The sequence below is a fragment of the Bubalus bubalis genome, chromosome 2 (assembly GCF_019923935.1).
Source record: "Bubalus bubalis isolate 160015118507 breed Murrah chromosome 2, NDDB_SH_1, whole genome shotgun sequence".
Taxonomy (NCBI): domain Eukaryota; kingdom Metazoa; phylum Chordata; class Mammalia; order Artiodactyla; family Bovidae; genus Bubalus; species Bubalus bubalis.
In genome coordinates this window covers 19,467,185-19,493,818 of record NC_059158.1, presented here as the reverse complement: position 1 = coordinate 19,493,818, position 26,634 = coordinate 19,467,185, and the positions used below count along the sequence as shown (strand labels likewise).

Sequence of the window (26,634 nt, the reverse complement as noted above, 5' to 3'; positions counted from 1 at the left end):
GTGACTTGTCTATTTTCCCAACTGTTGTTCATTTGCTAAGTTGTATCTGACCCTTTGCAACCCCATGAATTGCAGCACACCAGGCTTCCCTGTCCATCACTAACTCCCAGAGCTTGCTCAAACTCATGTCCATTGAGTCGCTGATGCCATCCAACTATCTCATCCTCTGTCACCTCCTTCTCCACATGCCCTCAGTCTTTCCCAGCATCAGGGTCTTTTCTAATGATTCAGCTCGTCTCATCAGCTAGCCAAAATATTGGAGCTTCAGCTTCAGCATCAGTCCTTCCAATGAATATTCAGGATTGATTTCCTTTAGGATTGACTGGTTAGATCTCCTTATTGTCCAAGGGACTCTCAAGAGTCCTCTCCAGCATCACAATTTGAAAGCACTAATTCTTTGGCACTCAGCCTTCTTTATGGTCTCACGTCTGTTCAGGATTACTAGAAAAACCATTTGTTGGTGTTTAGTCATTCAGTTGTGTCCAACTCTTTGTGACCCCATGGACTGCAGCACGCCAAGCTTCCCTGTCCTTTACCATCTCCCAGAGCTTGTTAAAACTCATGTCCATTGAGTCAGTGATGCCATCCAGCCATCTAACTTTGACTATATGGACCTTTGTCAGCAAAGTAATATGCTCTCTAGGTTTGTCATAGCTATTCTTTCCAGGAGCGAGAGTCTTTTAAGTTTGTGGCTGCAGTCACCATCTGCAGTGATTTTGGAGCCCAAGAAAATAAAGCCTGTCACTGTTTCCATTGTTTCCCCATCTATTTGCCATGAAGTGAATGGGACTGGATGCCATGATCTTAGTTTCTGAATGTTAAGTTTAAGCCAGCTTTTTGACTTTCCTCTTCCACTGTCACCAAGAGGCTTTTTATTTCCTTTTCACTTTCTGCCATAAGGGTGGTTTCATCTGACTATCTGAAGTTGTTGATATTTCTCCCAGCAATCTTGATTCCAGTTTGTGATTCATCCAGCCCTGAATTTCACATGATGTACTCTGCATACAAGTTAAATAAACAGGGTGACAATATACAGCCTTGACATAATCCTTTCCCAATTTTGAACCAGTTCCAGCTGAGGGAGAGAGAAAACACTGGGTCAAGCTTTGTAAAGATTGGCATTAATAGATAACCTGGTAAACAGAAGAGATCTTCTGCTGTATTAGGAGGCTTAACCCTGTGAAATAATTATTTCTAAATAAAATAAAGAGAAGAAAGAACAAGTTGCTGCTTTCTGGAAAGTGACGAAGTTGCGGTGCCATCTTTTCACTGCAGATCTTTCCTTCTTAGTCTTTGGATCATTGGTTAAAAGTTTAAATATTTGTACTATACAACTTAAACAGCAACAGGAGAACACCAGCTGGTCTCTTCTGCCTCTTGACGTCATTCTAAACTGTCCATTCAGTGTAAGAAATACTGAGCTGAGAAACAGGAAGAAAATAATTTGACTTTCAGATCACAGATTGAGTCAGCTGGCTGAGCAGTTGAAGATAACTTTTTTCTCTCTAAATTAGCATTTGGGAAACTCTGAGAGGGAGTAAATATGAAAGCATGTTCTATGATGGGATTTTCTTTGCTATTTGTAACAGCACAATGAACTGATAGAATGGCATTTGAAGAAAAGTGTGTCAAAGAATCAAATACGCAGATACAGTTTGTAGAAGGCACATTTCACCACTTTGAGATAAATTATATGGACTGAAACATGAAAAACAACTTCTTTCCCTTCAACTTCTGGTTTACATGCCAAAGGTTATCAAGAAGAGACATTTCTCAGCCCCCTATTAATCTCCATTAGCATCTCTAAAGACCAAAAAATAAATGATAATTTAGAGTCTTAATATTGGAGAAGGCAATGGCACCCCACTCCAGTACTCTTGCCTGGAAAATCCCATGAACAGAGGAGCCTGGTAGGCTGCAGTCCATGGGGTCGCACAGAGTCGGACATGACTGAGCAGCTTCACTTTCACTTTTCAGTTCCATGCTTTGGAGAAGGAAATGGCAACCCACTCCAATGTTCTTGCCTGGAGAATCCCAGGGACGGGGGAGCCTGGTGGGCTGCTGTCTATGGGGTCGCACAGAGTCGGACACGACTGAAGTGACTTAGCAGCAGCAGCAGAGTCTTAATATAAAGCAGGATAAAAAGCTTTTTCAGAAAACACTGCTATTTTGAATGATCTGCACTCCACAATCTGAGTAAAAAACCATATGCTTGCTCTGCACAGTTTCCACAGAAGGACAGACCCCTTTTCTGGCCACAGGGCTGTACTGAGTACTTCACACACAAAGATTCTAGAGCCACCCATGTTTGTAAATCTTTGATTTTTTTTTTTTTTTTTTTTAACCACTCAGATTTCCAAACTGAGGGAAGGTAGCAGGGCTGAAAGAACCAAATATCTGTACTCAAAAGACCTAAGTCAACTTAATAGCAGTTTGACTTTAGGCAAGTTACCTAACCCCTCAGAGGTTTCACTTCCCTTCTTCCACTTGGAGATGATGATAATTATAGTGATGATGATGATGGGGGATGGTGGTCACCTGCCCCCCAAATCGCTTAATATTAATGGAGATAATGTCTGAGATCATGGGAAACCAGTAAGGGCTTACTGGTTAGTTACATTACTAACTTAATGTCAGTTGGTTTTTCATTGTGATTTTCTCAGCTGTCCCAATCTCCCAAGTCTATACAATCTCCCTCTTCTACTCTTGGCCTGTGATCAACAAAGACACTAGCTGACGAGAGCAGAGCTATGGAGACTGCTCGTGTCAGTTTCCATAGAAAAGTGCGTCTGGCTCATGAATTAACAAGCCTGACTGCTTGCTATCTGACCTCCACCATGTGACCAAGGCAGGGCTTAGAATAATCCCATCACACGGAATAAATATATGATTTCCTACCTTTTTTTCTTTTTTGGTGGGGGGGGACTAACCAATCTGGTCTTCCTCTAAAACTTCTTAGAGTTTTAAAATAAGCTATGGCAGTTTTCTTATGTAGAGAGTCCCCTTTGCCTCAGTCAGGAATGCAGGAGGTGAAGAATCATATCTTCAACATTATCTTTACGATACACAGGCCCTTTCTCCAGGGTAAATATTTACCTGCAGTAAACATACCCCAGTTACTGCCTCCCCATCACCACTTTACAGAGTACTTTTAAAAAAGTAACTTGATAAAGGTTGGGCTTTCTGTATTTGCTAAACTGTTTCTAATTTAAAGATAACACTTATTGAAACTTGCATTATGTATATGTTAAGAGCATTTTAGGATGGTAATTAAGATTCTAAACAAAGCCTCTACAACATTTCCTCTAGTGGTGTTTTGCTTTGTTTTTACTTCCATTGCTGTTTAAAGATATTTTTCAGTGGTAAAACCTCCTGGAGAAAAGCATAGTCATCTGTTTGCATATAAATCAAGCGCATGCTCAGTCACGTCCAATTCTTTGTGACCCCATGGACTAGAGCCCACTAGACTCCTTCTATGCATAGGATTTTCCAGGCAAGAATACTGGAGTGGCTTTCCATTCCCCCTCCAGGGGAACTTCCTGACCCAGGAATTGAACTCATGTCTCCATGTGTTTACAGGAAGACAAACATTAGTTCAGTAGTTTAATATTAATAATTATACTTCATGGAATAGAAAGCACATCAATAGGATCTACCCATTGTGAATTAATCACCAAATCTTTATTGAGTACCACTCAAAAAGAGTTAGGACAAGGGGACAGGACTGGTCAGGCTGGAAATGGCCCCAGCTGTAGGAGGGCAGACTGAAAAGTGGTCAACCCAGATCCTCCCCACTCCTGGAAAGACAACCGCTGGTGGCTCAGAAGCATTGGCTTCTGTTAGAAAAAAGGCAATATATCTTGTCATTTATGTTATGAACTACAGTGCAGAAGACAGGAAGAGCCCTGCATGTCTTCCTAACATTAATGATACACCCAAAAGGTGGACGTTTATGCCTTTATAAGCTACTGGGCAACGTTGAAAACTGCACATAGCAAGTCAGTAGCTCATTACCCACCCCTTGACCTGAGCAGGAGTTGGCAAACCATGGCCTGCAGGCCAGACACAGCCCACTGCCTGTTTCTGCCCAGCCTGCAAGATGGTGATGGTTTTTACAGACGAGCATTTGCAATCAGTTTGATGATCAGGAACGTTGACCTTCAACTCCAGTTAAGCAAGATATTATCACAAAGAAAAGAATTCCATTCTTCTCCTTAGTAGATTGTGTGTGTTAGTCACTCAGTCATGTCTAACTCCTTGCAACCCTATGGACTATAGCCCCCAGGTTCCTCTGTCCATGGAATTTTCCAGATAAGAATATTGGAGTGGATTGCCATTCCCTTCTCCATTGCCAGAGGATTGCCATTGCCATCTCCCTGGGATCATCCTGACCCAGGGATTGAACCTGGGTCTCCTGCATTGCAGGCAGATTCTTCACCATCTGAGCCACCAGGGAGGTCCCTTAGTGGACTGGTATTACCATAAAAAAGTGCTCAATTATTATATTTTGAATTTTGCCCATATAAAATGTGAGATTTGGTTTCCTCTCTTGTTATATGTATGTAAACAATTTCCTCATTTTTTACATCTTGGCTCCCAAAGCCTAAAATATTTACTTTCTGACTCTTTACAGAAAAAGCCTGCTGACCTCTGGTTTAGGTCATCAGGTTCCATCATTTTGCCTCTTAAGATCATTGAGAGTTTCTTAACCATTTCGCTCACCAGCTCTTCCCCTTTTCATGTCTGCTGAGAGAGTCCTATCATTTTTAAATCCCTTTTAAGAGGAGATTTGTTCCCTCTTAAATATCCTTTTTATGAGAACACATGTCCCTCAAATTACATTGCTTTGTAACATCAGCTGGTAGGATGATGAAAAATTGATAGTTTAAGACAAAACCAAAGACAGAACATGCAGGGTGGGAGAGGGTAGAGACAGTAGCATCCATCAAGTAAGGAGAGAGACAGAGGAGGACTAAGGCCCTATTCTCTGTTAGGTGAAAGAAGGTGACAGTCAGGAGGTGTCCAGGGCCCCTCCCACTTACACCGCTGCATCACTTCAAGGCACTGCCCTCTTCATCTGACTCTTTGGGCTCTTTGTCCCTGAGATCTGAAATCCTTGGACCTCCTTGTAAGAGATGATTGATGCATGAGCGTGACTCAGTGCCATCTTCTTGGCTTTTCCACACACGTCACCCCAAGTCTCCCAGTTCATCAAGGAGTGATAGTGCCAGACCCTGGGGCATCATTCAAAGAAACCACAAATTGGAAATACAACCCCCTTTACATTAGGAGATTACATGGGATTAGCAGAACTTTGGTCATCCTCAAAACAGTGCTGGCTCTTGCCCGCTGCCCTCTTCTGTAAGGCAGACCTGCCGGTGTCCACACAGCCCGCATGTTAATTTGAGGACAAGGAAGCCTTTTCAAAACAGGCATGAAGGAGACAGTGAAAAACACCACCCCACACACCCTTGCACGTTTGGTAGGGCCACTTGGCTCCTAGTTGCTAAGCATTGAGAGGAGCTGGAATGTTCAGCACTATTAGACATCTCTGAGCAGTTCTAACCTGCTGGAGGGGAAAAATATATTACTGTTAAAAAGAGTTTGGGAGCCATTATGCACTGTCAGTGAGACTGTAAAATGGTGCAGCCACTTTGGAAAGCAGGTATAATTCCTCAAAAAATTACAAGTAGAGTTAATATATGATAGCAATTCCACCTCTGGCCTTGTACCCAAAAGAACTGAAAGCAAGGTCTTGAGGAGATTGTTGTACATCCATGTTCATAGCCCCATTATCCACAATAGTCGAAAGGTAGAACAACACAAGTGTCCATCAGCAGATAAATGGGTCAACAAAATACGGTATGTACACACAATGGAATATTATTCAGCCTTAAAAAGGAAGGGAATTCTGGCATGCTCTAACCTGGATGAACCTTGGGGACATTAAGCTTGGTGAAATAAGCTGGTCACAGAAAGACAAATCACTATATAATCATGAATATGAGGTGTCTAGAGTTATCAAATTCATAGACAAAAAATGGCATGGTGATTGGCAGGGGGTGGAAAATAATAAATAAAAATAAAATAGAGGTGGCAGAGGAGGAAGTGGGAAATTGTTGTTTAATGAGTATAGCTTCAGCTTTATAAAATGAAAAGAGTCCTGGAGATTGGTTACACAGCAATGTGAATGAACTTAACACTACTAAACTATACACTTAAAAATGATTAAGATGGTAAATCTTACATCGCATGCATTATATTTACATATATATATATATATATTTCCACATTAAAAAAAAATTAGGAATAGCTATACCAAGAAACAGGAAAGAACAGGCAGTTCCTGAAAGTCTGCAAAACGGTTGCTTTTTCTTGAGCTATGTAAACTTAACAGCAGGGAACTGAATTCTCATGTGAGATAGAAATGGTTCCAGGGAGCTGATTCTGGGCATATCTGACACAATCTTAAAAGGACTGTTTTCTCCATAACAGGATGTTTAAGAGTTAGATCTGGGAATTTTTCCTACCAATGTCTGCCTAGTTGGAAATCAGTTTTACAATCTCTGAATAAATATTTTGAGGTTAGCGCTTACTGAAGCTCTTCTAAAAAAGTAGCATAATTAGCAGAGGCACCCCCGTCAGGAGCTTATGAACTATATAGGGATAGAAGATGAATTATTTTTTCATTCATTAAAGACTATCTGTTGAGAGTCTACCATGGGCCAGATTCAGCTCTACTCAGCTCTTGGGATCAGCAGTGACTATGACAAAGCCCCAGCCCTGGTGAAGTTCTGCTGGTGGTAGAGGGAGCCAGACAGTAAACAAACAAGTGAAAACACGATGTGTCAGATGGAGAGAAGTGCTACGGAGTAAAAGTAAGTGCAGGATGAGACTAGAGCATGGTGGTCAGAGAAGGCTATGCTGGCAAATGCCCAGAGGCTTGAAGGGACTGCAAGGCTGACCTGGATATCAGAAGGGGAAGGTTCCAGCAAGAGTCAGAAGGCCAGTGTGGCTGCAGCACAACATGAGCAAGACTGAGAGCAGTAGAAGATTTGATCCAAGAGGTTCCTGGGGGCTATGTTAGGGGGATGGATCCAGCTCTTGTACAGCCTTACAGGCCATTGTAAGCATTTGGGTTTTAGCTCTATGGGAGATGGGGAACCACTGGTGAAGGTTGAGCAGAGTGACATAATCTGGTTTGCCTCTCAAAAGCAATATCTGACTACATCTGGAAAATAAAAATGGCATAAAGGGCAAAAGCAGGAGAGCCAGTTAGGAGAAGATGGCAATAGTCAGAAGAGAATTGGTGGGGGCTTACCAGGCCTGATAGTGATTGAATTCTGGAGGTGGGGGGGAAAGGCACTAAGGATGCCTCCAAGACTCTGATCCAGGCTTCTGGAAGGATGGGCTGCTGTTTATTGAGGTGAGGAAGGCTGCTGGAGAAGTAGGCTTGGGGTGGAGGCAGTATTGCCCTGATGGGGAAGTAGGAATCCACTTGGGGATAGTTGAGCTATAAACAGGGGATGACTTCATGAAGTCCCTCTCCAAGTACCCAGCATAGTGGGCACTAGGAAATATCTGTTGAAATGTTGATGATAAAGCAGCATATACATAAGTGAGAATTATTCATAGATTTATCTCCAGTTTATGGAGATTGGGCTGTATCACCTGCATGGGCTGTTCCATAAAACTAGGAGCTGGAGAATGCAATACAAACTGTGCACAAACACTTAAGGGAAATTAAAGGAAAGATGGGGGGGGTGTCATCTGGACAGGCTTCTTGCAGGTGAATATTTGGAAGAGAGGGCTTCATATCTTTGGGAGCACTGTTATGAGATACAGAATGACGATGGAAATGCATCTGTGAACTCCCGTTCCTCACGTGGCCTGCCTACATTTGGTGCTAGGTTCACCATGTTAAGATGCGTGCATTTCTTGCCCTTTTGCTCCAAGGCTGTACATCCATAGCATCTCAGCTGAAAGAGACCTCTTTAGAGGTTTTTGTACGTGTTCTCCTAATAGGAGATAGGCTAGGGTCAATCCCATTGCTAAACTCCCTGCCTTTCTCCCCCTTCCCCAAGGAGATTATCAGTCTCTGTCAGTCACATATCCATTTAACAGTCAAGAGCCAGCAATCAGCACATTCGCTTGTATTTTAACTAAAGCCCCACGAGCTGTGTCTTCAATCACTTCTCTTTATTCTAATCCTAGAGGAAAATTGTTCTTCCTCCTGTAAGATAGTCTTTTGTATCCTTGAAAACCATTAAAAGAACATATTCACGTGCCAGTAATTCCCCAGACCCTGCAATAGCCAGTCAAATGTTTGTATTCCACCACCAGGCACTTGAGTTGACTAGTATATCTATGCCAACAAGAGACCAAGTATATTCTAAGTGCTGAAGAGACCCGAATGTCTGCAAATTAGGATCTGAAACACAGGGACGCACGCCCCACAGCTGTTGAACTTGAATTACTCTTTGAATGCGGCACCCAGGGCTGAGAGGCACTTCTCAGAGAGGCCTGTGTGCATTCGTTCTTCTAAACCCTGCCGGTGCCCAGAGCTTACATCCTCATTTGGACTTTACAGCCGTCTTGGGTACAGGGAGCAGACGAGAACAGGTGTTCAGATTTATATTCTTCAAGCAGCCCCTTGAGGCTCATTGAGGACAGGTCAGTGAAAGAAGAGGCTGAAATGAAGCCTTGCACCCCCCCAGTTCTCGTGCCTGCCAGCAGACAGCTGTTCCAGCCGCTTCCTGCTGCCGCTCATGAAAGCATAACTGAGATTCAATGAAAAATAATTTAATAGAGGGTTGCTTGGAGCAGCCCCTTACTTTGGAGATTGGCTGAAACCAAGGCACTTGGATGTGTTGCCATCGCTGTGAAATTTTCACCTCCAGCAGCCTGAGCAAGAATGACCTATTTTGAACGTGACAGCCCATGACACTTCGGCGGCGTGAATAATTTAATAGGTGCGAGAGCTCTGCCAACGCTGTGATATTACAGCAGCCCTGCCTGCCTGGCTAATTATGGAGGGTGACGGCGCCCCATCCCGTTGTCACAGCTTCTATCCGAAGCTGCCAGGGACGTGGATTGTGTGTGAGCAGAGAAGGAAAGAGGGGAAGTGGGGCCAAGCCTGGTCCCTGCTACCAAAGAAGGCTTTGTGGGTCGAACAAGCCCTGCCGCAAGAGTCAGATTTCCGCTTTCCCATCTGCAAAGTGAAACTGTGCAGGGCCCACGGGGTTGGAGCTTGTATCCAGTATCCCCGATCGATCGCTGAGGTGGAGGCTGGGAAAGGGTGATTTAGGAAGGAAAAGAGGCACTGGACGCCGAAGCTAGCAGGGAGTGCTAATGGTTTCCAGGCCTCAGAGAGGAGATACCAGCCTTTTAAACATGCAGCTGGACTCCCAGCCCCAGGAGCAGGAATATGAGCTGAGTGGCTGCAGAGAAGAGTGAACAGCTAGGAGGAATCTCATTTGTGGCTTCAGAACCTTTCTCTTGTGTTCTAAGCCACCTTGATCCTCCCTTCAGCTCTCTTGGGCTTTGCTTAAATGATAGCGACAGCCAGTTAACCTCAGAGACCTGTTTCCGATGTGAATTGGACTCCAGAATAATGTCCATGAAGATGGTGAAGATTAACAAGCAGCGAAAAAGTTTTAAGTAAAATGGTTTCTAGGTCTGTAATTCCTCCTAAAATCACCTCCTGAAGTTAACAGTCTCGATTTCATGCGTTACAGAGGGACCAGCCTTTAGAAAGATTTGTACATTGCTGGGGGACAGTAAGGAGAAAAGAAATTGAACAGGATTATGTGTAACAACAGATCTTGCCTAAAATTGAAAGAGAAATGAAAAAAATTAAAGGAGTTACATAAAGAAAAAATATTTTAAAAAATATGAATGACTGGCTAAAAGCATATTTAAAACTTTTTTTCAATAGTCTATAGGCTATTATTAATGTGCATTACTTAGGGGAGTATTAGGAAATGGATGGCTGGCTCATATGAGAACAATTCCAAGAAAGTTTATTTACAAAGAGATGACTTATGGAGGTCTGAATCAGTAGAGTGTCGGGGAAGCAGCGGGCAGAATGAAGCCAACACGACCTGGCTCCAAAGGATGGGAGAGGAAGAGATTTCTAGAACCTGCAAAGATAGAGAACTATATAGAAAGGCTGCCTGGGGTTGGGGGGGAGCAGTCATCTTTTGTGAAAGGGTACAGCCAGCCCAATGTGACCTCAGAGGGAGGAGCCTCAGAATTAACATCCTCACCTCACTCCTTTCTCCTCTTCTAATCTCTTTTGGGGCTCCCCATTGGCCAAACCCTACTGGACATCACTGGACGTTGATGTGGTCCCTCTGTGGGGAGCGCCAGAGCAGACAGCAGCAGGAGTGATAAAGGTGGAGAAAGAACAGGAAGGGGCTGCATGGGACAATCTGCAAGCCACAGGGGCCCAGGGGACACAATATAAATAAATCACCTTGGAGAACCATACAGACAAATGTCCTCCTTTATGTTTCCCCTGATAATGGGAGAAAAAGGAAAAAGATTCATTATGAAGTGAAAGTCAATTTAGAACCTTAAGAAAAGCCTACATGTCAAGCACCTAGCATTGTGTGTATACGTGCATGGTGATAGTCTCCAGTCACTTCTGCATTCATTCTGCATTATTTTATCCTTCTTTTAATGTCTTTGTGCAACAGTATTTGTTAAAATGATACTATTTACCTTCAGCCTTACTGGGTTCAGAGCTATAGGAATTTGTAAAGTTAACGTTCTACCAAAATGTTTGTCAGTCTAGAGCAGAGGTTCTCAGAATATAGTCTGAGGAGCCCTCAGGTTTCCCAAGACTCTTTCAGGGTGTTCCCCAAAGTGCTTAACAATTTTTAAAAATACAAGAGGATTTAGGTTATGTTATATAAATAAATATGAGTTTTTTAAGTATTGAAGTATAGTTGATATACAATATATGTTATAGGTATACAATAATGATTCATAATTTTTAAATGTTATGTTTCATTTATAGTTATTAAAAATATTTGCTATATTCCCTGTATTGTTTCCTTGTAGCATATTTTATACCTAACAGTTTATACCTTTTAACCATGTTTCCCTCTTCTCTTACCCTCCGCACTGGTAACCACTAGTTTGTTCTCTGTATCTGTGAGTCTGCTTCTTTTCCATTATATTCACTAGTTTGTTGTATATTTTAGATTCCACATGTAAGTGATATGCAGTATTTGTCTTTCTCTGTTTGATGTATTTCACTTAGCATAATGCCCTCCAAGTTCTATACATATAAACATATATATATATATATATATATATATATATATATATAAACTAGATTACATTATTGTGTAATGGGGCTTGAGATCAAAAAATTGGGAAGTGATTTTTATAAATTAATTATTGCAGAAAATGACCACTCCTTGTAATATAATAGTAATATATGAGAAATCCAATCTCAAGTTGCTGGACAGAAGGGGGTTGTTTGCTCCATGTAGGACATATTTTATTTCCTGTCAGCCTTGGACGTTTTGCTGACTGTCTTTCACCCATGCAACTTCCAGGTCACTTGGTGCAGAAGCTAGAAGTGGGGGTGAAGGAGGGGTTTAAGATTGGATCATGTGCCTGAATGCATAGGCCTGATTTCAGACCCCCCAGGCATCCACTCCTGGGACATACTAAAATGCTAAGGGTGTTGGCCCAACTAGTTTCCCATTGTGCAAGCAGATATGTGTGACGATGGTAAGAAAACAACAGCATGAGATGCCTGCTCCCTTGAGGACCTTATCATCAGAACCAGACACGGGCAAAGGAGAATGGGGTTCTGCTCTCAGCAGTTCAGAGAGTAGCGAGCAAAACTCAGCTGTCATTTATTAGGTTGAAACGTACTTCTATAGGTCCAGCTCTGATGTCAAAAAATACAGGCTTGTAAACATACTTTTTCCAGAGGATAAGGTGACAGAAGGCAGCAGGGACACTATGTGCTCTCATTCTAAACATAGTCGATAGTTACTGATGATTCTCTACGCTCTTTAATATAGAAGTTACAATGCTGTAAGTGGTAGTAAGCATAGTTCCCGACATCAAGGAGTTTATAAACTGATGAGGAGATGTGTACCAAATATTTAGGCTGGAAGGAAGGCGTGTGATAGGGTCTTATTCAGGGGACACACAAGGGACTTGCAGGAGGATACAGGCAGAGTGTGGAGGGCCAAGGAGGGCATTGGGAAAGGAGGCAGTGTTTGAACCAGGCTTTCTGGCTAGGCAGGGTTTTAAGAGACAAACCTCAGAGGTTAAAGAAAACATGATGGGCAATTCTCAGCAGAAAGTTTACAGGCAGTGGAAATGGCCTGAGCAAAAAGGCAGAAGTAGAAAGTATCAAATGTTAGAGCCCAAGGAAGCTTGGTGATCAAGTGGTTCAAATCCTTCATTTGACAAGTGAGGGCCCTGATATCACAAGGGTCGAGATTTGTCCCGAGTCTACAACCCACGTGTTTCAACTCAAAGTCCAGCACTTTTTGTAAGGCTGTTTCCCGGACACCATCATGATAGGAACAGTCAAGGCTTAGACTGGGTGCTGTGAAGAGATGGGGATGCAGCCGAAAGGCTTCTGGAAACACACTGTAGTGCCACGAGGGCCGGGCACCTGTTGGGACCTTACCCAGACCCATGTGTCCCAAAGTACGCTCTGAGACAACTGTAGCAGAATCGTCAGCATGCTTGTTCATATGACTGAATTAAAAAATCAAAATCTGCATTTTAAACTCCATCCTAGAGTGATTCTTATGCACTCCATAAACTAGAAAAATAGAAATAAAGGAGGGGAGGAAGGAGCGGGTGGGATGTATGGAGAGAGTAACATGAAAGCATATGCATTACCATATGTAAAATAGATAGCCAATGGGAATTTGCTGTGTGACTCAGGGAACTCAAACCAGGGCTCTGTAACAACTTGGAAGGGTGGAGCGGGGAGGGAAGGGGGTGGGAGTTTCAAGACGGAGGGGACATAGGTATACTTATGGCTGATTCATGTTGATTCATTATCCTTCAATTAAAAATAAATACATTGAATTATAAAAAACAAATAAAAGGGAATAGAGAAAAATTGGTTATAGCGACAAGTGAAACATTAGTAGAGGTGAGCAAGGGGGGAGGGTAAAGAGTTATAGTAGGAGAGAGGAGTTCTAGTATCTTCCTCTTTCATGGCAGCATTCCCAGTCATGATTTGGCCTTGCAGTTGGGTGACCAAATGCCTATGGGGGAAGGTCATAAGAGCAGAGAAGGAATTGCAGAATCAGGGTGTTAGATATGCTATCCACTTGGATATTAAACATCATAGTTCTGAAGAAAGATTCGATCTCAGCTCTATCTGGCTACCTCTCTGCAGGACTAGTTAACTAAACAGAGAGTAAAAGCCCGAATGCACCAGCATCGTAGGCAGAAGGAATACATAGAGAAATACAAACGGATAGAGGTGCCTAGGTAAAAGCAGATCTCTGGCACCTTGCGGTTAGAGCACTCACTTCACTTCATAATGGCAGTAGGTCTTCAGACATGTTCTGAATCCCGCATTAAATATCTGACGCTCTAAATCAGGAAACAATTGGCTGCACTTCAGATGCTCTTCTGCTTTCTTCTAATGAATTGTGCATTTACTAAGATTGATTGGTGGTGCAAAGAACAGAGCCTGGCATGACCAATTCCATCCCCTAAACAAAATCTGACCTTAAAAATGCCCATGAGAGGAAAACAATGAAATTCGGTTTTCAGAAAAGACCTTTTTCAGTGCTGCTGAAGTTCAAACACCCTGTTTTATGGCACCAAAAATAATCACAGTTCCCATAGCACCCATAGTACTTCCTCTTTCATAACACCCACCTCAGTTATTTACAGCTGTCCTTACAACCAGGCTCCTCAAGATGGGTTCCATGACTTTCCTGTTTATCTCTGTGGTTCCTGCCCTTATCAGAGTGCCTGGCACCTGAGTTGAAATAATAGCTATCATTTTTCCCTCCTGCTGCTGCTGTTAAGTTGCTTCAGTAGTGTCTGACTGTGTGACTCTCTGGACTGTAGCCCACCAGGCTCTTCTGTCCGTGGAATTTTCCAGGCGAGAATACTGGAGTGGGTTGCCATTTCCTTGTCCAAGGGATCTTCCCGACCCAAGGATCAAACCCATGGCTCATATGTCTCCTACATTGGCAAGCGGATTCTTTACCACTAGCACCACCTGGGAAGCCCTCATTTGTCCCTGCTGCTAAGTCATTTCAGTTGTATCTGACTCTTTGTGACCCCATGGACTACAGCCCACCAAGCTCCTCTGTCCATGTGATTCTCCAGACAAGAATACTGGAGTGGGCTGCCATTTCCTTCTCCACCATTTGTCCCTTGGGCTGTTAAATTAAAATTGATACATGGATAGGGACTAGGGGTAGGGTAGGGGACTTGTGTTAAACTGTTGACTGCTTTGGAAAAGGTCATTTATTTCCATTGGTGTGAAAGCATGACAAAGTCTCACACTAGAGGAGATTTCTATAATACCCCCACCACCAGTGCCTAACAAACTCTGGGCTTCACTGTTTTCCTGGATGAAGTTTCCAGGGCTACACCAGTGTATCTCTGAATGCTTCAAGTGGTGAGGTTTTCGAGACAGAATTAGAGAGCCCTCACCAGAAATTAAATCAGCCAGAACTTTGATCTTGGGCTTCCAGTCTCCAGAAGAGTGCGAAAACACATTTCTGTTGTCTAAGTCCACCCAGTATATGGTATTTGTTATGATAGTCGTAGCAGACTAATACAGTGGGGAAACAGAAATCTACTTCTCTTCAGGGTGGGTGTTAGACCCTGCTCTTCCCCCTAGACTTTTCCTAGGTAGTCTATTATAATCTAATCTGGTTAGCAATAGACTACTAACGCTAGTAATACTACTAATGCTAGTGAAGCTAATCTGTAGTAGCTCTTATTTCTCCCAAGACTTTTCCTGCATAACTGTACTTCTTTCCAGGCTTCTTTCTCTAGAATGAGGTAAATGGAGAAATGTTTGGAACCACTAGACTCTACATAATTAACCATAATACAAAGTGGCAGTTGCCCAGCATCTCAGGAGATGTTAAGATCTAAGATGCTGTGCAAGTTCTGAATTGAGAATGCAGGGAAAGAGGCAAGAGATCTGGGGAAAACAGATACAGACTAGAGTACTGAAACTGGATCTTAATGAATAGATGTGGCTGTTAGGAAATGGGGTGAAGGCTATGGGCATGGAGATAGGCTGGGGGTGGGGCTGATGAAGGAAATAAAAAGATCAAGGTAAGAGTCCAGGTGTGCTCCAGAAAGGCAGAGTTATTCATCTTTCATTCACGAATTAGTTGTTAAGTTCTTACTCTGTGCTGGGGATACCACGATATATAAGGCAGAAACAATCTCTGCCCTTATGATCTCACACTGCATGCACCACCTGGGAAGCCCTATGATCTCACAGTTCAATGAAAAAGAGACCACGGACAACTAAAAAGGTAAAGAAAATCATTTCAATTTACAACTGGTGCTATAAAAGACACAGTGCATTAAAAAAGAAGAATTGAGGGGAAGAATATACTTAAAGATGTAGGTGGTCAGGTAAGACCTCTCTGAGAAGTGATTTGGAACATTTAGGGAACTGAAAGAAAGCGCTTGTGACCTTAGTGACCTGAGGTTAGTAAAAGAGAGGCTGGAGACATAAGTAAGGCTGAAAAGGATTGGCTCACCAAGATCTTGTAAGCATTGTCATGGATTTTGGATTTTATTTTATAATAAGTGAGGAATGAAGGCAGAGTTTTAAGCAGGATAGCGACCACAACATAATTCTTATTTTTAAAGATTACTCTTTCTGTATGAGTTATCTATTGCTACCTAACAAATTGTCACAAATTCAGCTGTTTAAAACAGCATGTGCTTATTATTGCACAGTTTCTGTGAGTCAGGAGTTCAGGAAAAGCTTCAGGCTGCAATCAATGTGTTTTCTAGGGCTAGGGTCTCATATGAAGGCTTGACTGAGGAGAGATCCACTTTTGAGCTAATATGATGGCAAGATTCCATTTCTGTGAGCTACTGAACTGAGGACCTTGGCTCCTTGTCATATGAGAGTCTCCAACGTGGCCGCTTGCTTTATCAAAGCCAGCAAGGGACAGATTCAACTAGCAAGATAGACATCAAAATCTTTTATCATCTAATCATGGAAGTGATATCTCAGCCCATTTGCCATATTCTATTGGTTAGAAGTAAGTCACTAGGTTCACACTCATGGGGAAGGGATCACATGAGGGTGTGAATACTAAGGGATGGGTATCATTAAGGACCATCTTAAAGTTGTCCCGCCACAGTAAAGAATGGATTCTAGGGAAGAGCAAAGTGGTGTCGAGGAGATCAGTGATACAGGCTAGAAATGAAGGATCCCAGAGAAGGATGATGGTAGTAGAGCTGGAGAGAGGTAACCAAGAATGAGAACTGTCAGAGACAGAGCAACAGGTTTTGCTGGTGAATTGAGTGTGGGAAGAAAGAAGAGGCATCAGTAATGACTTCCTGACTTCTGGCCCTCTAGCAGTGGGTTGGATATTGGTGCCATTTATTCTATTTTTAACTAAGATGGTTAAGAATAGAGGAAGATCAGTTTTGGTTTATGAGGAAGAGAATCAAGAATTGGCCAGCAAGAAATTAACAGGAATTTTAAATAGGTACTCAGATATTGGACCTTAGAGGAGAGTTCTGAGTTGGAAATGTAAATCTGGGAATCTTTTTTTCTTTTTTTTAATATTTATTTCTTTTGGCTGTGTCGGGCCTTTGTTGTGGCTCACTGGATCTTCTTCGAGACATGCAGGATCTTTCATCACACCACGTGGGCTCTGTAGTTGCAGTGTGGGAAAACTGGGACTCTTTAGCACAAGAACATGACTTAAAGCCCTGAATGAATAGATGAGACCCCACTGCAGGGCCCTGAATACCCATCTAAGATGTTTATGTGTATTTAGAACTCCATTTAGTCCTCTGTAAAGTGCCTCAACCTACCTTTAGAACCACTTTTTGCTTGCCCTAATTCTAATTATCTTTTAAGGAGGATATCCAGGTTCCATCCTCTCCCTCCTGCTGGTTTTGCTTACTTTGGTGGGAGGAGGGAAGAGTGTATCTTCTGATTTAATCCTACCTGTCCTTGTGGACTATTTTGCCATTGTCTTAAACAATGTCATTCAGTCCCCACACTTAATTGGGGTATCACCATTTAGGTTGTAAACTATTTGAGTGGGGCATGAGGAGAGCATTCGTTTTTCCCCCGTCCTTTTCTCAGATCTCCACAAATACTTATTGTATGAATGAATGTTTCAATAGCAGTTTTATTTATGGCCACTGTAGTAGCTATCAAGAGGCCAAGAAATGCTGTAGGAGTTGTGGAGCCGTTTGGACCTTTGTGACTCTCAAATTTATTGAGGCTGGAAAGGACTGGGTTGGGGGGGGGGGGTGGTCATTGAATAGGTAAAAGAGAAAGGAGGTAGAATAAGGAAATATCTGCAAAACCTGGGCTCAGCTGTCAACTATCAACAAGGATACAACAGGGATGAACCCAGGTCCAGGCTGAAGGGAAGAAGGATATATGACAGACAGGATGGTAGGGCCACCATCATCCAAATTTGCAAGTGTCAAAATCCAACTTTTGCAAAAGTATCTAAAGTTTACTCAATTGTGTCACCTTGGACAAGTCACATTAATTCCCTTGAATCTTGGTTTTCCCATCCATGAAATGGGAGCATTAATACCTACTACAGACTTATCAGTCAGTTCAGTCGCTCAGTCATGTCCGACTCTTTGCAACCCCATGGACTGCAGCACACCAGGCCTCCCTGTCCATCACAAACTCCTGGAGCTTGCTCAATCTCATGTCCATCGGGTTGGTGATGCTATCCAACCATCTCATCCTCTGTCGTCCCTTTCTCCTCCCACCTTCAATCTTCCCAGCATCAGGGTCTTTTCCAAGAAGTTAGTTCTTCGAATCAGGTGGCCAAAGTATTGGAGTTTCGGCTTCAGCATCAGTCCTTCCAATGAATATCCAGGACTTATTTCCTTGAGGATTGACTGGTTGGATCTCCTTGCAGTCCAAGGGACTCTCAAGAGTCTTCTCCAACACCACAGTTCAACAGCATCAGTTCTTCAGCGCTCAGCTGTCTTTATGGTCCAACTCTCACAACCATACATGACTACTGGAAAAACCATAGCTTTGACTCGATGGACCTTTGTCAGCAAAGTAATGTCTCTGCTTTTTAATATGAAAACTTATAGTCAGGAAAAAATGATACAGTGCTTGTAAAGTATCTGCTTCAGTGAAAGTCGCTCAATCATGTCTGACTCTTTGTGACCCCATGGACTATACAGTCCATGGAATTCTCCAGGTCAGAATACTGGAGTGAGTAGCTGTTCCCTTCTCCAGGGGATCTTCCTAACCCAGGAACTGAACCCAGTCCTACATTGCAAATGGATTTTTTACCAGCTGAGCCACCAGGGAAGTGCATCCGCTCCAAAGTCTAGAGTATAAGAAGAAAACCAATGAACAGTAGCGTTCAGCATCCTAAGGATTATGTCAAGTCAAGCTAACTCACTAGGGACACATATTGACCAGAATACCAGTTATTGAACACATATGAGGAATAACTTGCCAGGAAGACTGGAATGTTCGTATCATGTGGTCAACACATTTTCTCTTCTGAAGGAAAGTCTCTTTGGGAAAAATGAGTGCTGTTAGGAACTAGTCATTTGGAAGAAGGACAGAGGGAGGTGGGTATGTGGAAAAATCCAGCTGTCATGAAGCATGCAGCCTGTCAAGGCACTCACTGCTCAGGCTGCCCTCCATGGTCTAAGGCAGTGACCTGGTGACCAGGGCTTACTCTTGGGTGCCCTTTCTAGGCATCAAGCACACTCTGCTCCTCCTTTGAATCCTTAAGTCAGCTATGATGTAGCTGATTACGGTATGGTTTGAGTGTCTCAGAACCCAGGTGTGAGGATGCAGTCTCCTTATCACCACTGGGTAAGGACACAGCGTCCTCAAATGTTCTCTTTTCGTCCATATCTAAACTCACTGAGTCACCCAAGATGGGAATAGGGATACACCATTCTATTTAACATACTCTAGGTACACAGTGCATTCAGGATGATGACTTTACAGATATGGAAACTGAGACCTAATAAGGGATTCCCTATTTAAGAAAAGAGGCAGAGTCCTTGTCTCTGGGTCTTTGTACACTCCCAGGATTGGACAGTTTCCACTCCAAAGACTCTTTCCATGGAATGTCTTTGCCTGTCAGCTCCACACTTTCCTAAAGAAAACACATTATGTATAGTTCTCATCTGCCAAAACAAAACAAGACAATTCTGTTTCTCCCCATTGTTATAAGATCTCGCTGCTCAAACAAGCTCTAGCCGAGAGCCCACACAAAGCAAACGTCAAGGGGGCTTTCCAACACGACTCTTGCCAGGGGCAACCAACTTCACACTCACAGACACACACACACACACACACACACACGCATGCACACGTCACCGATGTCGCCCCAGCGCATTATTTCGATGCACAGCCTCTCTTCGAAATTCCAAAAGGTTAGCTGAAAGAGCCTTTGCTGGCCTCGGCTGTTCTCCCGTCTCCCTCCAATGCCCTCGGTCCCCTGCGCGAATTCCAGGGATAACTCCAAAGCGGTGACACCAGCCCGTGTCAAGGACCACGGCGTGGCGGCGATCAGCTGGCCGCCGACAGCAAAGAGCAGCCTTTGGAGCTGGGCTGGAGTAACTGTCAAGCAGCTGGCTCCCCCGCCCCTCCCCGCCCCGGCGACGCCGCGGGCCCGGAGCCCGCCCCGCCCCCGATCTCCCCGCCCCCAGCCCCCCGCGCGGCCGCCGCCGCTCTCGCTCCGAGCGCAGCCGGCCCCGCAACTTCAGCCAGCGCCGCCGCTGGCTGCCACGAGCTGAGGCAGGAGGTCGGCCGCCGGGGCCGGGGCCTGGAAGCTCGGGGTCCGAGCACGTCCCGCGACCCTTTGTCCCTTTCCCCGAGTGAGCGCGCTCAGGCTGTCTGCAGAGCCGAGGTGCGGGCGGCCCCGGGCATTGCATTGGCACGGAGGCTGTTATTCTAAGCCGGAGACCTCAAGTGTCCCCCTGTCATGACAAGGAGCCTTCGTCTTTAGGTATGTGCACCTTTTTATTTGTGCTTTTATTGCTTCTGATCTTGCTGACAGTCCGGGTGAGGTCTGTGTGGCGAGGGTGTCGTCGGCTTGAATGAGTGTCGCCTATTAAGGAACCCTTGGGACCGGGGCGTCCTTGGTTTCCTCCGCCTGGGAGAGTTCGGGTCTTTCATGCCCACAGGATAGAGACGCTAAGTTGCTGGGCAGTAAAGGGGCACAAGCACTTTTGCAGGCAGAACGGAGGGATGCCCAGGAACGTGGCAGGACCGGCCCAGAAGGTGCTGAGGGGCCTGCGGCATTGCCCGGGGACTGAAGCGTTGTTTCTGGGGCGAGGACGCGCGTGGCTGGACATTAGGTGTCCGGGGAGGGGTCTTGGTGCGAGCGCTTCGGGATGCAGGTCCTAAGATACTGGTTGCCGCCGAGCGACTTCCGGCACTGTCAGTGCCCACGGGGAGTCCAGCTCGCATCTGGGATTACAGCCTCTGGGATGCTAACTTGCCCCCAGGCTGCCCATATTCAGCTTGGCTACGAACCAGCGTCATCCCTCCAAGTCTGGATTCCAAACCGGCAGTGTGGGGTCGGGGAATGAGAACTGGGCGGGGAGCAAAAAGGAGAAATGTGTGGCACTGATGCAGACGAGAGTCTAGAAGAGATAAGGAGTGTCGACGCACCTGATGAGGAGCACCGGTGCAAGTTTCTGTGGCGTGGGAGATGGTCTAGGAAAAAGAAGCATCTGCACCTCTGTTACCGCGAGACCGTAGCCTCCTGTCCCCCTCCCCCAGGATGGTGGGGAGCGCATAAAGAGCCTCAGTCTAGGAGAAGGTAGCTGCTGTTGGAAATGAGACCAGCGGAAGCCATCCAGATGTTAAGGTGGGAGAAGCGTTGGGCCGTTCGCTGGTGCGAAGTGACAGCTCCCGCGGGAGCAAGAGAGCAAGTGGAAAAGCGAGATAACTGGACGGATTTTTATTGGGGGGGAGGGGCGGAGGTGGTGCAGAGGGGATGTTGGCAGCGTCGAGGGTCCTTATCCTGAAGATACCAACGTGTTGCTCGAGTGAGTGACAGAGAGGAAACGTCTAAGCTTGGGGGCCAGGGGAAACAACCATGATTGTCTTGGAAACCAGTCTGGATCTGTCTTTTCTCCTCTCTCCTCAATTGCTCTCCACTCTCCACTCACTGCCAAGTTCTAGGACTGTGACCAATCGTCCCCCACTCTTAAAGAGACTGTACTTGTGATATGTATGGGACTGGGCATCTCCTCTGAGCCTTTGCCCCTTTGTTATCTGACACGTGATCACTTCTTCCTTTTTGTTTCCTGTCACGTTTACCTGGCTCTGAGTATGTTCCTCTAGTCCTAGCCACCCCCCAGTTTAGTATATTCATGCTCACTTACTTTCCCTCTTCCTCTTGCTTCTCCAGCCTTTTTGGAACAGCCTCTGATTTTTCCCTCTCACCCCCACTGTCTGCCTCCTTTGTGTCTCCATCAGACTGTTATAGCTGCTATTCCAAGCAGGGGATGTCAGCTGTGAACTCTTCAAGAATGAACATCATCAGGCTACTCTCCAGTGGTTAATTAGGAAGCAGCCAGTGGCTAACCTGCTGTAGGAACAAATTGCAGGGGTGTGTCTACTCAGGGGAAGAGCCACTAGAGGAAAAGGCCTCCCTGCTCTTCCCCACCCCTCCTAGCCCAGCCCTTGGGGTCAGCCTCTTGTGCCAAGCTCCCCCTGCCACAGAGATGCTGCCAAATCCTGGCTCTTCCCCAGGAAGCTGATGCATTTGTCTGTCCAAAAATCTGCTGCATCCAAACATCTGAAAACCTGAAGAGTGGAGATCTGTTTAAGTAAAAATGTACTGCATATGTTGCTTTTCGAAAGGCCCCCCAATGGGTGCTGCTACTCTCTTCCTCTGCCAGTCCAGTGTGAGATTTTGGTTTTGAATATTTTATCTTCAGTATAAATATAAAGAAATACCAAGCTAGAGTGAGGAAAAACTAAAAGCCTGCACTGGGACTTGACTTGCCTAGAATTCTGTGTACTCGAACACAAATGCTGCCAGTGGCTCTCTTCTTTCTGTTGACTGCAAAATCAGATTATTTCCAGCAGAAAAGGGACACATACATCCCTCTTCAGGGGTGACCTGGAGAAACCAGGGGGCCTGGGAAGGAGATATTTATGTCTGTGGGTGTCACTTCAAAATTCTACTCTTTAGTATTGAAGTCCATTGACTTGGGGCCCTTCTGATGACAGTCAGGTGTCCTACCCTAAGCCTGAGGTTGCTGGGTGGATACATCCCTGGTGTGGGAAAACCCCACAGCCCAGCTGTGATACCAACCATGTGCCCAGTTGTGACTATAACCAAGTCCCTTCTCTGCTGTATTTTGGGTTAATTCATGTATTATTGACTCACCCCTCAGCGTCAGGAGACTAAAATACAGACAGAGGCCATTCTGGAGGGTGAACAGCGCAGCCTGCACTTTTCATATTAAATAGTAGAGTTGGGTGAACAACCATCCCTTGGGCTGAAGTGTTTGCAAACCAGTGTTTTATTTTACTGCTCATTGCATTCAGTGAGTTGGGGAAAAAAGATAAAAGGCTGTCTTGTTTCTGTTCTGAAAAGAAGTCAGAGGTCTAAACTCAGTTTCTTCCTTTTCTTGGGAGGAAGCGTGGTAGAAGTGAAAGTCTTGTTTTGTTTATACAGTGGGTTCTCCTCGGGGCAGTGGCAGATATTTGACTTTCCACGTGGGCCTCCTCCGCCTCGGTGGCCATGGGCCGGGCCTCCTGCTTCTGAACGGCTCCTTTACCAAGGTTATTTTCATCTGCCAAGCCCAACTCCACCGAGTTGGAGGAGATAGACAGCTTGTGTTTGTGGCCATTCAACCAGAAAAGAATACCAGCTGAAAACAGACAATGAAGCAAGGGAATTGGGGGTGGGGGTGGGGAGAGGAGGTACAGATAGGCCAGCAGCACATAATTGGTTCCCCAAAGGCAAACCTAGACACGGGATAGCTCGGTGAAGCCGTTGTCATGTAAACACCCCATAGTGCGATTATTAGAAAGATCTGTTCAGAAAAGGAGAGCGATTATGATTATGCGCCTTTTCCTCTGGAGGAAACCCTCCTTGGCGTCATTCCCCTCCACTTTTGAAATCATATCCTTATAGACGGTTTCTCCGCACATTTTCCCCCGAAAATGAAAACCTCCCCCATTGTGCACATGGAGGCCTTCCAGCCGATTCCACGAAACAAAAGCACTCAATGCACAGATCCTGAATGAATTAATACCGAAACACCCACACGTCCTCCTCCCTCTTCCTGTCTCCTCTCTGAGGCCACCAAGTTCCTCACTGGGGGAATGGCCAAGGTTTGTTGTTATTGTTGAGGGGTGGTGGGTTGTGGGGTTTTTTGGTTACAGTGTACCCATCCCACTTTAGTTGGAAGTATTCCCTAAAAATAATAGATGTTTTTCTCGAATGTGGCCAGTTCCTAGAAAAGATCGTTTTACACATGGCCCGATGCTGCGTGCCCTCCCTGGACACCACCGAGAAAAGAAACCACTGCGATTTATTTTCTCCCATCGTTTATATGACACTGATGAGCACTGCGTGGAGGAGATGAATGTTTTCACACGTCCATCACACTAATTAAAAAAGAAAATTAGATTTCTTTTCAACAGTGAAATCAAATGAGGTGCAATGTTTCTGTGTTGTGTTTCATAAGCTCAAAATGAGCTCTCTGCCAGATGGAGGATGGCAGTGTCTTAGACAAAGGGAATGTTTTTCACACCATTTAGCATTCAAATATAATAAAGTGATAAACAAATATAATAAGTATAATAAAGTGATGAATAATCATTTTTATTTCTGAGGTGGGTTGGAAGTCCAAGTCCTAAATTACAGTGTTCTGTAATTTAAGGGAGCACTGGGATCTGGCCAGAATTAAATTTTTCATTCAATATAAAAGTGTAAGATACTGATTGTACCTTCTAGGAAGTGCACAGTCTGGTAGAGAAGGAGGAGGAACCCAGCTGTGTTGGACAGAGTGCTGTCCGCATGTCTTGGTTTGCCCTGCTTACATCTGTTGTCTCAGCATAAGCATAAATGTTAATAGCACCCCTTTCACTCAGAAGGATTCTGGTTTGGTCACCCTAGAAAAGGGGCTATGGGAGGTCAGAGGAAGGCGAGGAAGGCTGTGACTGGAGTAGTCAGTGAGGATTTCATCCATGTGCCTTTGGTAAGATTATAGATAAATGGAAGGGAAAAGAGAAGACACTAGATAAGACTAGGAAGATTGTGAGCTCTCTGAGGGCACAGAGGGCCCATTTTGTTCATTCCTGGATCCTCAGGGCTTACATGCTGCCTAGCAAGTCGTAGGCATCCAGTGTGAACTCACTGCCTGTGACCTAGATTTAAGATCAAGATGAAGGTAGAACAGTTCAGGACAGCAAAGCAGTGTGCCTGGCAAAGGTCAGATGGGCTCAATTATGAAATAAGGCTATTAATAATGGCAATGGTATTAAAACCAGGCTGGTGATGACCATCCCAAAAAACAACCTGTGTACAGAACAATACCTTACAACTCTTTCTTGTGTAAGTCACTTGTCTTTGGGGTTTAATGCTGTGGCTTTCACCTCTAGCACTGGAAATGATCTCTTGCTCCTCAAGCAAATTGTTCAGGAAGGAACTGAATGAACAATGACTCCATTCACTTCAAACTTGTCCCCTTCTGTCCTTGTCTTCTAGGAGGACTTTTGGAAGAGAGGCAAGGGCGGGGTTGGGGGGAAGGTACCTTACAAATAACAAAAGCAACACAGATGAACACAAAGAGTACAGGGTTTTTCCTTCCCCTAGTAGGGGGAATAAATCCATACTGACAGTTTCCTGGAGCAAGTATAAATTCCCGAGAGATTATTCCTGGGACAGCATTTATTTTACTTTTTGCTGTATATGAAGGCCTAAAGAGACTTGGTCTTGGCCTTAACTGTGACAGTCCAACTTCTAATTAATGTCCCCCCTGCTGAGATACAGCGGTTCAAGGTCAATTACCCCAAATAAATATTCCAGGATAACTACCAGTAACCCTTGAATGGCAGTGCCATACTTTTCTATTATAAAGTTACTTAGCAGCATTTAGCCACTTTGAAACGAAGCATATCTTCCAAAATTATAATACAGTTTATTTGTCTTGGTGATGGTTCACCATCAGAAATATGTGGAGCTTAGAAAAGAGAAAGATAGACATACACAGGGATATAGCACTGAGAATGTGCATCGGGGTTCTGTTGCAGACAATGGAATCCACTCAGCAGAAGAATATAAAATAAAATGACTTACACAATTGTTGGGTCAGGAAGGCCAGGGAAACACACTGTACGTCAAGCCTTCTGGAACAACTTTGAAAGTCGTGTTGTAATGGAGTCACTGCCTGGTCAATAATGAAGACACTGCCTGATGATTTAGGAAGCTGCTCTCTCCAGAAGGAAGCCGTCACTGCCACGGTCAGGAAACAGCCAGCCAGGAAGCCAACACAGAAAAAGCAGGTAGTCCGTGAGGGTGATTGCCAGTGGTGACAACAGAAGAGGTGGGAGTACAGCATGCTGCTGCTGCTGCTGCTAAGTCGCTTCAGTCGTGTCCGACTCTGTGCGACCCCATAGACGGCAGCCCACCAGGCTCCCCCGTCCCTGGGATTCTCCAGGCTAGAACACTGGAGTGGGTGGAAGTACAGCACAGTAGGCAAAATAATGTGCCGCCCCCTCAAAGATGCCCATGACCTAATCCCCCCAAACCTGTGAATGATGTTACCGTACATGACAAAAGGACCTTTGGAAAGACGCTAAAGTCAAGCTCCTTGGGATTATCCTGATGCTCCACCTGGGCCCAGGCTAATCTCAGCAGCCCTTAAAAGCTGTGGTCATGTGACTATGGAAGACGGCCCAGAGAGATGCAGCATTGCTGGCATGTTTGAAAGTGGAGCAAGAAGCCCCAGGAGAAGAAATGTGGGTGGCTTCTAGAAGCTAGAAAAGCCAGGGAACTGGGTTCTTCCCTAGAGTCTTAAGAAGGGAACACACCTGTGCTGACACCTTGATTTTAGCCCCATGAGACCCATTTCAGACTTCTGACCTCCTGAACTGTAAGATAATAATTGTGCGTCACCTTATGCCACTGAATTTGTAGTAATTCATTACATTAGCCATAGGAAGCTTAATACCACAGCCTCCCCTTCAAATCTTGTGGCAAGCACACTGGTGGAGGCACCCTGTATCATGTGCAGAATCTGAGCTACAGGGGATTCTGGGAAATGTAGTTTTCTGCTTCCAGGCTTCATTACTGGAAGTCACCAAGATGGGGCTTGGAATGACATCCAGTGCCAATCACAGATAGCCATTGCAGCTGCCATGAGAAGGCATGGGGAGCCTGGCGAGCTACAGTGTATATGCACTGCGCCCTGAGGGAC

The 26,634-nt window shown here is 44.7% G+C and overlaps 1 protein-coding gene across 8 annotated transcripts in view; it reads left to right on the top strand.

The window, feature by feature from the left end:
* RIPOR2 (RHO family interacting cell polarization regulator 2) overlaps nt 1-26,634 on the top strand; it is a 214,405-nt gene that overhangs the window by 110,699 nt on the left and 77,072 nt on the right. Inside the window, exon 1 of one of the 8 annotated variants that reach the window (XM_025266479.3) lies at nt 19,917-20,192. The exons of the other annotated variants lie outside the window; for them this stretch is intronic. The gene's annotated coding sequence lies outside the window, so the exon portion shown is untranslated. Of the gene's footprint in view, nt 1-19,916; nt 20,193-26,634 lie in introns of those variants that run through there. 8 annotated transcript variants of the gene reach the window in all.